We start from the raw sequence: 14,007 nt of genomic DNA, 5'->3' as shown, positions 1-14,007 counted from the left end.
TGATTTATGCCAATAAATTATTTTGCCTGAATAAATTACCTTTTGTCACTAGTTAAGCCTGTATCACATCTCTGTTAAGAGGAAGGGAACCACAAAAGAGATATGCAGTCAGTTCAATAGTGGTGGTTGTAAAACTGGTTTCACACAAGATGATATCAGGGTTTGAATTTTCTTGTGCATACCAAGAAGGTATATTTGCCTTTGTAATGAGATGTTTTGCCTGTTAAGCATCCCATAAAGTGCCAGTTGCAGACTGGGAAACCACCTGAATCCTCTCTTACAGTTGCTATAGGTAATCACAGAGATTGAGGTCTAATATTTCTTAAAGAAGGTACAAATGGTTTGACTAACACAGATATGTTTGGCTAAGAATCCTGTTCTCAGTAGAGACCAACATTTTCAGAAGGTACATTTGACTCAATTTTGTAGCACAGTAAAATCTCTGGGGCTTTATATCTTGATATACCACCAAGAAACAGAAAAAGGTTGCGCCATTTAGGCCATTAGACAAATTTACAGGGAAATGCATTCAGCAGTAGTTTCTAAAGAATTACGTCACGAATGGAGCATCAGAGAGAGACCAGAAGAGAAAGAGGAGAGGGGATGTGTGGGTGAGTGTGTTCCCTGAGAGAAGAGAATTACTCAGTGGACAGACAGAGTTTGAGATAAGCAGGAATAAGAAGTTTATTTGGTGGAAGTAAAAAGAAATCCACTGCGTTAACAAAATTTTAAAGGTTTGAGTTGATATGGGAAATGAGTGGGTAAAAAACCCAAATTAATACAAAGAAACTTAGTGTTCAAGATTAGAAATTTGGGGGCCACACAAAGCAAGACAGTGTTGGGTGCTCAATTTTAAGTAAATGTACAAAGTACTTTATTGAAAAAGAAGAAACTAGGCAACATTTAAATGTATTTCTACATAGGACAGTGGTGCATGTTATGAAAACTAAAGCTTCAGAGAGTTTCCACAGAGAAAGCACTCCTTCCTTGAAAAAATTCAAACACAGAAAAGCTGTAAGTTTTCCTTTCAGACCCCAAATGTGCCTATGCAGACACAGTATTCATAGTAAGAATTCCTTCCTTTCAATGTTGATTCACCAGTTTTGCTTGTAACATAGTAAAGCGAGGAGATTCAAAATGGGCAAACGTACCTCTCAGAGAGATTCTGTTGTAAGGTCAAATATATGGACCAATTAGAGAGTTAAGAAGAAAAATTAAAGCATTTCAACTGTAACACCCAGAAGACACCTCAGCAATGTTCCTCTTTAGTTGTTTTTAGAAGTGCAAGTTTTCAGTTCTGCTGATCTTTTCTTTCAGTGTGAAAAAGAAGACTCTTCAGTAGAAAACGTTGATAATAATTTTTTTTTAGGTTTGTCACACTTTTGAAAGGATGAATTAATACCATCGCTTTTCTGTCCTAATTCATTTTTTTACACCCAGATGCAGAACATAGACATTTCGTGCACACATGTCATTAAGAACCACATTTTACTGTTAAAAATTACCTACCTGCTGTGTCTCAAGACATAATCATATATATGAAAAGTCATGGATGTGTGAGAACTATCTAATCATATCTGGTTCTGATCTCACTGTAGCTATTCCCTGTCAGCACCACCTGAAATAGCAAAAAGAAAAAAAAAGAAAAAGAGAACAGAGACTAACCCAGGGACTATTGTAATGACATGGTATAAATTTTGGCAGGATTCTTTTTTTTTCCTATCTCAAAGATGACATAACAGATATTGGAGAGTTTAGAAAAGTTAAGGATGATAAGGAACATGTAAATGCTTCTTATTTTGAGAGGATTTGCGTTAAGGAGAAGATGAATTTAACAACTCATAAGAAGATACTGCATCATGTCTAGTAAAAAGATGGGACATGCACTTTTGGTTACTCTCTATCTTAACTGAAAAATGAAAGTCAATATAATTAAAAGGTAACCTTTTTTTTTCAGTATTTTTCTTAACAGTGTCTAACAAGTGTGACACAGAGCCTCATTTTAGCCAAGTACTTAATGAGATTGAAAAAGGAGAGACCGTTTCCTAAAAGAACGGCTAGCATCATCTTAAACTGAATTTTGAAAAGGTTTTTTCCTAAGCATACAAATAAACCCTCGTGCCTCAGGACAAAAGCTAGCCACTAGACAACAGAGGGCTAACGAGCAGCTTCCCTAACAGAGCAGTTATTCCAGAAGGCTTCAGCTCAGCAGTTCTTCACTGGCTAGGAAAGCATGTTGAGTGGAAATGTTCAAAGGAGTAGAAAACAATTAGGTGTGTAACTCCCATTCAAAGCGGGGGGAGGAGGAGGAGAGGTGATTGCCAGACTTCCACCAGGCTGTTGAAAATCTTCCCATGTCTGAAGTTAAGCATGTGCTTAAATGCCTTGGACTTTCATGGCAGAGACTGGACCCTGGATTAGAGGACTCATGAAGTGGATCAAGCATGGGGAACCCTATGCTGTACAATAAAGCTGAAGTCTCTTTTCCTGTTGTTAATCTCTTTCCTGTCTGTTAGCCTCAAGGCACAGTGAAGAGTTAATTGATTTTCATCCAGGAAAAGAGGACTTCACTGCAAAGTGCAGTCATGGAATTTTTTATTTTATTTTAAGCACCAGGCACACCTGCCAGGCCTCCAATTATTCCTCAGGAGGAGAAAGTCTACTGTTTTTCCTGTGAGGAAACCCTCTGATCCAAGCACTTGTCAGAGGTTTGTACCTCATCTATGCACTGTGTTAATCTGTCTTCCCTTTTAAAACCTGGCTGCTGGTGGAAGTTTTGGTGGTGCCTGTCCTTTTGTGTGGTGGTTAAGGTATTTAACCAGGGAAAGAGAAAGCTGAGGCTAGTTTCCTCCTCAGCCAAGGGTGCTAAAAGCCCTGGGAAATGTCCCCTGCAGCCCTGCTGGCTGCTCAGCAGTGAGGGAGAAGGGGATTTTGAGCCCCTTGGGCTGGGCTGGGCATCCTTCCTGGGGACTAGCCCAGAAAAGGGGAGATTCCTCCACACAGCTCCTTTTTAAAAAAAGCATTTTGGGAGGGAATACACCCTGCTGCTGAGCGCTGGGGGAGGTCTGGAATTGCCCAGTTGGCTTAGGGAGTGGAGTTGGTGCAAACATCACATTAGGCCAGAGCTAACCTCTGATGCACCAGAGATGCACTGCATTTCTGAGGAGATTTGTAATTTGATGACTAGGAGTCACTGTGAGGAACCAGGACTGAAGTGGGATGTTTTGCACCATTTTGTGCAGCAACATTAGGCGTAAGGTTGAGCTCCTGCACAGGTTGTTGGAGCTGCATTGGGGTGCAGCCTCATAGCAAAATCTGAACCATTTTGTGTGAAATCAAACTGCAAGATCTTCTTTGGGAAAGCACAGAGTGCTCCAGTCACTCACAGAAATCTACTTGTGTTGGTCTGAAAGCTTTTGAATTTGCCCCAGCGCTGACACAGACAATATGCACATTGGGTCTTCAGTACCAAAACTTTCCCTCTACAGATCCACTCCTGTTGTACCTCTTTATGTGGAGATGAAGCCTAAAATGTTTGAAATCAATCTAATTCTTATTAAGGTAGCTCAGTCTTTTTTTATGCTTTTTTTTTTTCAGTCATATTGAGCATTACTCTGTCAGAATAGTTTTTATAATATTACATGAGGAAATGAAACTTGCACTGCTGCAGTTTGAAATAAAATAAAAAAGAAAAAAGGCAAAAAGTAAAACATGATTGTGCTAAATTCAAACTTGCACAGGAGAATATAATGGTTTTATATTTTTTTAAAATACCAGAATGAGTTCTGTTGTGTGTCTTGTACCCACTAATGGATTTTAACTTTATTACTATCCAGTTTTATTGGAACTAATCAGAAGACTGTAGGAATGAAAGGACTTCCACATTACTGAAACAGTTAATTTTTTTAAAGCCAGGCTACCGAAGTGCAAATTAAAAGGGAGGAGCAGATCAAATCCATGTGCGGGTCATTTAAGAGCTCACTCTCATTTTTTAAATATAGATTATCCAGGATAACATGAATTCAGCATTTCTATGTAATGTTTCATTGATTGATTCCTTGGGCCAACAGCACGTCTGTAGAGAGACACCTAAAAATGAGTTATAAAACTTTACCGTTGTTTAATATTTTATAACGTCTCAAAAAATCAGTTAGAGGCTCTGCCTTTTCTCAAGTTCTGATATCATGGCAGCAGATCTTCAGCAGAAATGTATTTTTTCATACAAATAAAAGGTAGTTGCCACAAAAGCACATGGCGAGTCATGATTCTGAAGAAATTCCTGGGTGAACAGTAGCAAAGGTGAAACGAATGGCTAACACCTGCCAAAACCTGCATGGAGAGTGCTGATGTCATCAGCAGTGCCATCACTTCACAGCCTCCGCTCAGGTCTTGACAGGTAAGGGCAGGAGGCTATGACCTTCAAATAGTCTATTTTAAGATGCATTTTTTGTGTGGCCTTTTTAAGTCTCACTGAAGCCTGGGCAGGACCCAGCCTTTTACTCATCAGGTCCTTATTTATGTTTATTTATAAGCTTTTCCATGGACGTCATCCCGGTACTGTGTGAGTATATTATGCATATTAATGGCCTTGTCCTCAAGCTATGCTAGGAGTGATGAAAGTTTGATTCCTTGCTCTGACAACAGGGAACAGAGATGCAAAGAGGGGGGTGAGGTGACAGGCCAAGGTCACACACACTGTCTCCCATGCCCCAGCCTCAGCCTTAACTACTGCTCTCCTTTTTGGTTAAGTTATAGCTATTTACTTCAGTGGGAGCTGAAGCTTTCACAGCTCTTACGAGGGTTAAGTCTAAAATGATTGTGGCATATCAATAATGCAATAGACAGACAGAGAGATACACACATCCACAAACTTCAGGACTGAAGCTTCATGAGCGGTTTCACAGACATCCCCAGAGCACCAACGGCGACTTTCTGTGAACAATATGGAGACGACGTCATCCAAGAGATACGAAGTCAGAGGATGAATTTCTGGCTCCGCCATAGGCTCAGCATGGAAGTATTGGTAATGAATTTAATTTTATTGCAGGGTACTGTAAACCAGACATTCTGATGCTACAGACAGCCTTTTTGAACAATATACTCAGATCAAAAGATGTCATTCAGATTTTGATATCCTCCGTATAAAATTGACTTTTCAAACCTTGTTACCCTAAGAATTCAATACCATGCCCTAGGAAGCCACCCTTTGAAGCACTGGGAATACCCAGTCACCATCACAAAGATGCTTAATACAGTTAAGAGTAATATTTGCCTGTTTGCCAAGGCCACTGTTTGGGACAAAACTGCACATGGAAATAGTTAACTCATGTGATAGTAAAATGCTAGTAATCTCTGTTATGTTGACATTTAATAATCAGTCAAGATGGAAAAACACAAAGGAAATCACAGGTATGTTGAAAAGAAAAGCATATTGCTCTCTTCTCTTAAAAGACTACTATGCTGCAGCATCACAACTGATAGTTCAGTCTGACTGGCAACTGATTTAAAGTTTCAGGACACACAGCAGCTGAAATTGAAAGTAATGTGTATGAAGGTGATGTGTTTAGCCTCAGGAAGCAGGGAATTAAACTGTCTGCTGGTAGGAGGTGAGAGGAAAAAACTGGAAACGGAGCAGTCCCTTGTTTTGTAACAGCAACCCACAGGAAGGGGAAAGAAAGAGGGGGACGAAAACGCAGCAAGTTCTCCCTTCAGTGTATCTAACAGGAGATTAACAAAGAATATGCTTAATTATTGCTTCCTGCCCACCTGCCTCGTTCCTTCAAGAACCAGAGCTCATTCAAACAACATTCACTCCCTTAGCAAATGCACTCCTAATGGAATCGGTTACAAATTAACCAAGTCAGTTGCTTCTTTTACCTAGAAGGATTGCAATTAATTTCCTCTACCTTTTTTTTCAGACCTGCTGGTGAACTTTCAGTTTCCAAGGATCAAAATCTTGATGTCATGCTGGGATAAATCAGGGTAACTTCTGTTCAAGGCAGTGATATTGTCTGCATTCACACCAGTCAGTCATCCATCAGTTCTGGATGATCAAATTCACCGTCCTATTTACTGCCTTCAGTAATTCTGTGTTATCCTAGCCAGTGCTAGATTTATTTGGTTAATAATTCATGGGTTGCCTTCAACTTATGACTCTCTGTGCTACACAAACGATATGGAGTAATTAAACTACCTTTGAAGCACCTTGAGTGCTGTTGGCAGGAAGAACAGCAAGTATTTAAAAGAATATTTAATACTGTGCACTGCCGGCATGCATGCTGGGAAACAAGCTTGCATCCCAGAGCCTACCCTGGGCCAATCACAAGAGAATGGCTTAATTGGTTAATCATATAAATTACAGTCACTTAATCATTTTAATCACCATCAGCCAATTAGCTTGGAGTTATGGGCTCTGAGGTAACAGTTATGCAAATGTTTGCTCCACTGCAAGCTATTAACAGCCATATTTTCTATATCAAGCTGACAGTGACTGATGTGAAAAGGGAAGTGAAGGAAGTGAACATTTGTTTAGTATAAACTTCTCTCCTTCTGATTAGAATGAAGCAAATCATGGGAATGGGCTGAAAATAGAGCAGTTGTCTTTTTTCATCATAGAAAAAAGCCTTCCATTGGTTATGCTGGTGTGGGCATGCTGAGGTGCTCTGTGAGGTGTTATTGTAGAATTATAAACAGTGCCCCAGCGCCACTGTCACTTTTAATGACCATTTCAATAGCAGGTTCAGAACAAACGTTAGCATTCAGTTACTGGAAATCCGCAGTGATGAGTGAAGGCTAGTTGGTTATCATTTATCAACAGTGGATAATTTCTCAGAAGAGAGGTGTGACACCTTTACTGCATAACTTCACATTTCTCCTACTCTGTCTCTGCCAAAATCACAGTCTCATCTCCATGACCATACTGGCATCATGCTAGCTTAAATGGACATACTTGCTACTCACAGTGAGGATCAGAATTTATTCCCAGCTCTTTCTCAAAGATGAAAAAGTGCAGATAAGGTTTTTCAATATGTATGGCTCATTTGCACTGTTTGGGTAAAATGGGGTAGGATGACAAAAAGCCAGATATAGGAAATACAGAGCAACAGAAGTACTTCTGGTACAGTGGGATTCATGGTGCATTGGAGCTGGAACATACAAGACTTCTGTGTGATCAGATATCCATTGGTATAGGTTCTGTTCAGGACATATATTATTCTGACTCATCACCAACTCAGTGTCCCTTGACAGTCATGCAAGAAGTTTCAGACCTTCATTCCTATAATAAAGCTGATATGGGGGATAAAGTTGGAGAAGAGTGGGATATTTGTTAACATTACTTTTTTATAGTTTATATTTATCAGCCAAAAGTACACTTAGATATCTAGCAGATAAAGAGGGTGCAACTGGCATGATTCTCTGCGGCATTCAGAAACTCATCATTAGAAGAGTGACATAGACCTCAGAGAAACACTTAGGAGTTGCAAAGTCTCTAGCACATACAGAAATGCACTTGTTATATTTGGTGTGAGAAGCCACAAATCGTCCATTCTCAAAAATGTCTCCCTACCATCAAGGATCTGACCTGAAAGATATGGGGGAAGGCTTCCACAAAACTCTGCAATATTTTAATTTTATTTTTTGTGTTTGATTTTTGTGTGTGTGTTATTGTTTTAAGACATTTGAGGTTGCAAAGTTCCATATTTGAGGCACTAAGAGAAGTACCTACATATATACACATATCACTGTCACCAGAGTTATGTATTATGGCTTAAATTAAATGTGCCTGCTAAGGACATTAGTAGAAAGAATAACAACAGTTTTACGCTATGGTTATTTGAAACCAGTTAACCCATTGTACTTTTTAATATTCAATTAACAAATTATTATAACATCTATTAACCATTTATTAGTCCTGTATTAATTACTCATAATAGAATTTTAATGCAAAGCATGATCATTTTGGCTATTTAAATTACAGTCAGTTTAGGGAGATGGTGTGTGAGTTAGGAGTAACTTATTTCAGGACAGCAGGGCTGATCCTGTCAGCTAGAACAGAAAAATCCCCCCCCCCCCCATACATTAATCAACAGAAAAAAACCTAGGGGCTGAAAAGACTTCTCAAAGTGTTTCCTCTTTGGTGCACAGAAGGAGAAAGTATATTTCTAAATTTCAGCTCAGTCTCAGTGATGCTACAAGTAAATGAACCTTGTGAGTATTCTAAGAACACTAATGAATGAAGTACTACAAATAGGTTGCCACCTCTGAAATGAAAAAATACCTGGTGAAGCTGGGGACAAGATTGCTGCTACAGTGGCAGATTGGTCTGTACATGCAAAGCAACTTCAATGCCAACCAGTAAAGTCTATAGTAGAGGCAGCCAAACTGAATGGCAACTACCCAGAGGCCAACCACCTTCACAACAGGTCTGTGAGCTAGGAAAATATTTACATACAAATTTTATGGAGGAAATTGAAATTAAGATTAAAGCCTTGATCTTATAAAAAGACTAGACCAAGCAGTGTTCTACAGCGCCTACAGAGACAGGATCTGTCTGCAGAACACCACATAAGCACAGCGTTGTGCCAGGATGGACAACAAGGCCATAAATGGCTTGGTGATCCATGCCATGGCTGGAGGTAAACCCAGACCTGAGGCTCAACCCCCAGCTAGAAGACCAGGTCAGGAACAACATGTCCTCTCCCTGTAAAGGAGCAAAACACCTCATTTCATATTTCCAATGTCCCAGTCCTATTGCATCTTTCTATTACCTTATTTGGGATAGATCCTGAAAAAAATACTAAAGTGATACTTCAAATTTCTACCTTTAAGCAATATCCTACATTTCTGTAGCACCAAGGAAGCTACTGTTGAGTAGCGGTATCTTTCAGCTGTTTTGACAGGATCCCCTGGCCTTTGCCATGCCCTCAGCAGAGATACTTATGCCTGGTAAGCACTGCTTGCTCTGTCAAGGTCATTCCACAGCTTCAGAGACATGCTCTGCCTGAAATAAATTAATAACAGAGCACACCTATCAATATTTATTACAATTACTCAGGCAGAATGTAAAACAAAGGCTTCATCCATCAGCAGCGAGCAGTCAGATCATTGCCATGACCCCAGGACCAAGCCCACAAAACCTTCACCCCCTTTAAATGGTGTCATGTCCTGTCAGAAGCAAGGATTGGAGGTGCTCTTCTGCTTCTGCAAGGAAGATGGAGTCAGGTAAAGAGTTCAAGCACAAAGAGATCTTCCTGTAGAGAAGGGAGAGAGCTGCTAGAGCTCTAATTAGCCTTCCACTAAAATACTTCCCAATGCCAAAGAGGAAGTGTTTTTGTCTAGGATATTTATTTACCCTGTTAGGATGAAATCTTCTAAAATTTTTCTATAACCTACATGCCAGAGGATGTCTTTATGATGGTGCTTGTACAAAACCATTCATTTCAGTAGCTAAGGGATCATATTATAGCCTGTTGCTATTCAGCTTTAAAAAACAAATACAACTGTGATTTTGTATCTGTATGTGCACTCTTTAAAAGCCTTAGGATAAGAAAAACATTATTTCCTTGCTAGTTTATTGAATGATCAACCATTGTCATATTTTGCATCTGTCACTGAAAAAAAAAGTTTTTATGAATGTTTAAAAAGATACTTTAATGACAGGTTTTCTTCATTCCTTCACTAGTGCTGTTGTTTTCTTACTCCTACATTCACTTCAACCAAGCAGTGCAAGAGGAATGCCAGATCAGGCTTCCTGAAAACTAGCCTCAATTAAGCCAGGTGGCCTTTGATTGTTAATGATTGATTAGAAAGCAAAAGACAGATTTACAGCAAATTAGTCAATAACTGAGATTTTTTCTTTTTATTGGTAAAAGAGATCTCGTTTCTGCCTTTTTTTATTTTTGGTATTCCATTAAGATGCCTGTATTTATGTCACCATGTATCAACAGAAATGCTTTTTTATTCTGTTGACAAATATGTCACTTAAGAAAGAACATAATGCTGCTGCTGATTTTCCTCATTATGGATAGGTTTGACTATATTAAGCACAATATTTATTGTATTTAGGTACAGCATGGTGCTTGTTTTTTGCTTCCAGGGAGGTCACACTGTACCACACTATTTGTTTTCATTAGTGTGTTGAGGGTGAAGAGGTACATCGCTGCATAACCCCAGAGCCGGAGCAATCTCCACTCAGGAGCAGTGCTGTGCAAATGTTTTTCTCTCTGATATTTCTAACCTTACAAAGAGCACTATGAATCTTTGACCTGCCTTAAGCAACAGTGTGCCTAAGGAGTGGCGTGCATCCCAAACTCGATCAATATTTGTTTCAGGCGTTTTAGTCCAGACAGGCAAGTTATCCAAGGTTGTGAATACCAGCAAACATAGGTAGATGGTTAGAGTTAAATTCAAGATAGGGCAGTGGCAGCAAAGTGCAGCCCCAGTGGAAGTTTAGGCACCTCAGGAACAGCATCTGAACAGGGCCTTTCTGAATCTTACTTTCGGCCTAAATTCCTGTTTGAGTTGAAGTATGGATGTTGATACATCCACTAGCTGTCCTGCCAATTACAGTTTAGCAGCAAAACCCCAGCCACTTCTGGTTTTAGAGGCCCTAAATATTTTAGGAAATCTGGCTCCATAATCAACTGCACAAAGAAGCATCTTAGAGTGCATCAACAAAGCACAGGTAGCCAACATGGACAAGATTTTGTATTGTTCTTTCTCCCCATCTCCTTGTCTCTGACATCTTCACCAGGCTGCAGGAAACACAGTGAGCAGCTGAATGGTATCCAAACCTGAGAGGTGATTGCATGAAAGAAGGCTGGTCCTTGCATGGCCTGTAGTCTGAAAGCAGATACCAAATCAGGAAGGAGAACGGTTGGACTCTGTGAGGGTGACGGTTGAGTTTTTTACATGAATCTCCTTCAAGCACCAGTATAACCGAGTGAGCCTTGTCTTGGGCATGTCAAAGCATCAAGTGCAACCAACAGCTATTCCCTTTTGCTGCAGGGCACGTTTTCCTAACTGACAATGCAAAGTCAATGTACAATTGCAGATTTCTTCAGGGCACGTGGAACTGCAAACTCCCCTTTGACTTTCTCCCTTGGCAGTGATTGCATGTATGGATTCTAAAGATGTTGAAGGGCCATAGGGAAATTAAGACAAAATCACTGCTGTACTACGTAAGAAATGTGGCAATAGAAAGGACATGGTTAAATTCAAAGGTGTGTTCTGTTGTTCAGATCTGGGAACATGGAATACAAGCCAGGTCTGGGCAGTGAATGTTAAAGCAGTAGTAAAATGGGCAACATTAAAAGTATAAAAGGACTATTATAAACTCCTGATTTAGCCTTCTTAATAAAAACTGAAAGCTGGCATTGCTTCCAGTAAGGGCTACTGAAAGTGTGACTGTGTTAGTACAGGTGGGGCCAGGGAGAGGGAAAGGAAGAGAAAACAAAGCATCAGGAGAAAGTGTGCTTTTGGTGTCTGATTTTTGTTTTCATTAACAAAGTTTGTCATGCAAAAAGGGTAGCTGGATTGTTATATAGTGAAGGACAGCTTGAAGAGTCCTCACAGAGAAAACAGAGAAGGAACTCATCTTTTTAAAGTGCTCCATTTTCCATCTTTCTATCCAGAGATTTCAGGCCCCAGACAACATCTAAGGCAGAAGTTAAACTAAGGAGAAGACAGAAGAGTTTACTTTCTTCTTTTTGTCCTGGCCATAAGTGAGAGGCCATTTGAGGTCTCCTAAAGCTCTTTTACTGTGCATTGAGGCAAGCCAAATGACCTTGGACTGGTTATGGGCTAAAAAAAAGCAAACTACTCTTAGTGCACAAGAAATCTGACTGATCCTCTGTAAGGTTCACCACTTATGCCTCTGTTGACTGCACAAGGGCCTTCATCAGCTATTCTTCCTCACTAAAGTCCCTTAGTTACATGCCAGACTCAGGTGCTGTGAACCTGGGGACACTGTGTGACAAAATGCGAACTTGGGATACTGTGAGTGGCTCTTGTCAGTACCACTTCCACCAGAGAGAGCAACCTGTTCTCCACGTGTGCTAGATTTTTAGCAGTGTGTCACCAGTCAGAAATTCAAAGTGCTGAAGGCCTGACCCAACCCTGGACAGTTGCTAGAGACTTTATTATTAGCTTATGACTAAGAGAACTCTGTTCTGTTTGGTTTTTTCTCATACATCGTATGTTGAATCAACTGATGAATTGTCCCCTGAAGAACTCTGCCTTCTTCCCATTACTCTTTCTCCTTTAACTCTTTAGCATAGTGTCTAAAATAATCACGAACTAGAATTAAAATAACTAAAAATGAAACAGCTGTTGACCCTGGTCTTTCAACTGTTCCTTTCAATTTTAGTTACTCCCATAAAAACTTCTAATGAGAGACATAGATTTTTATTATCTTAACTAATTCCAATTATTTTCTCAGTTGTGTTATGCAGTTACTACTATTGATTAAGTTAATGTAGATTTTTTTATTCTTAGGAAAAAATAGTATAGATCTATTTGTGACAGACCAAAGCGTTAGTTTTATTCTGGTGATCTCTAATTGACAGAAATCAGAGTAAAATAGACAAATCACTGAAAGACCATTTCCCATCAGTTTTGAGTTGCCAGTGGTTTTAGATTGACCTAAGTCTGCAATAATGCAGGTGTGAATAAGGATCAATGTGTATAATTAATTTTTGCTTCCGTAGTGAACAAAACAACATATTTGCCTGTATGAATGTCTGTATTTACAGGATAGGGTTTCACGAATGATTTTCCAGATCAGATTCAGAGAAATGGTGTGATGAATAAGGTAAGGGGTATAGTGAGTACCTGCCCTCCCACACAGAATGTTCAGCATCTTGCAGGATTAATACCTTACTAAGGGTTGTTATGATTCACATTTATAACAACCAGCTCACCCTAATAAGAGACAAGCTACATTTCAAACTTTGATCCAAACGTAAATTGGCTGCTGGTCAATTGAACAGAAATTATATCATCACTCACTAAGCTAAAGGCATCAAAAATATGTTGATGTATTTCTCAGTAGCAGTTTCTCAAAATCATTCTGCAGCTTTAATCAGAGAAGGCAACAGAGGCTTGTTTCTCTGGTGCCCTTTAGCTCTGTCCTTTGGGGTCCAAGAGAAGGCGGCTGTGGTTGCGCTCTGGTTCATGGAAGCTCTGGATCTGATGAAAGGAATCAGGCAACAATTTGCAAACTGTGGTTCCTGATGCTGCACTCCTAACTAGAGCAGGGTATCCGGCCTCCTGTGCTGGGAGGAAAAGCCTGTTTTAGAGAGCTAGACAAAACCCCATTATTAACCGGAAGGTAGGCATGGACAAGAGTAGGAATTTCTGTAGAGTTAGACCCCTAGAGATTATAAAAGCGTATTAAGATGTTATGGGACAAAATGCCCTGATCAATCCTTCAATTTTAATAGAAGAAATTATGGAAAGAGGTGGGGAATTGACATCAAGTGAGATACTAGTGCAGTAAATACAGTTAATTGTACTTTAGGAACACTTTGTAAAAGGCAGGGAAAGCAGCTGTTTGATCCTGTATTCATGAGTAATACATCTCTTACAGATCTGTGATTGTTTACTATGCATCAAGTTCTCAGTATTTATTTCCATTTCTATTTCCATTTTATTCCAGATAATTATAAATGGCTAATATTCCCACAAGTACAAAGCTATAATGATGTACTTTCATCTCCTTCTGAGGACTTCATGTCATTTTAAGAATAAGAAAATATTCTCTAACCAAATCAAGTGTTTACTCCAGACCAAAAATATACTCACAACTGTAAAAGACTGAGTGTCTCCCATTCCAAAGGGTGTCTGAAGATTCCTGTCAAAGATCAAAGGATTGTGCAAAGGGCTGTGTGTATGTCGAAATCTGTGTGCACTTTATACACTCTACTGGATAAAAAATGCTGTGAGCAAGGCTGTGAAAAATTAGAGTTTCTTTTGATTGCGTTAACCTGGTTTGTACCACCACCATCA

This window comes from Manacus vitellinus, unplaced genomic scaffold, assembly GCF_001715985.3.
Source record: "Manacus vitellinus isolate BGI_N305 unplaced genomic scaffold, ASM171598v3 scaffold_3_pilon, whole genome shotgun sequence".
NCBI classification, from domain to species: domain Eukaryota; kingdom Metazoa; phylum Chordata; class Aves; order Passeriformes; family Pipridae; genus Manacus; species Manacus vitellinus.
The sequence above is the reverse complement of the archived record's forward strand: the minus strand, read 5'-3'. Positions refer to the sequence as shown.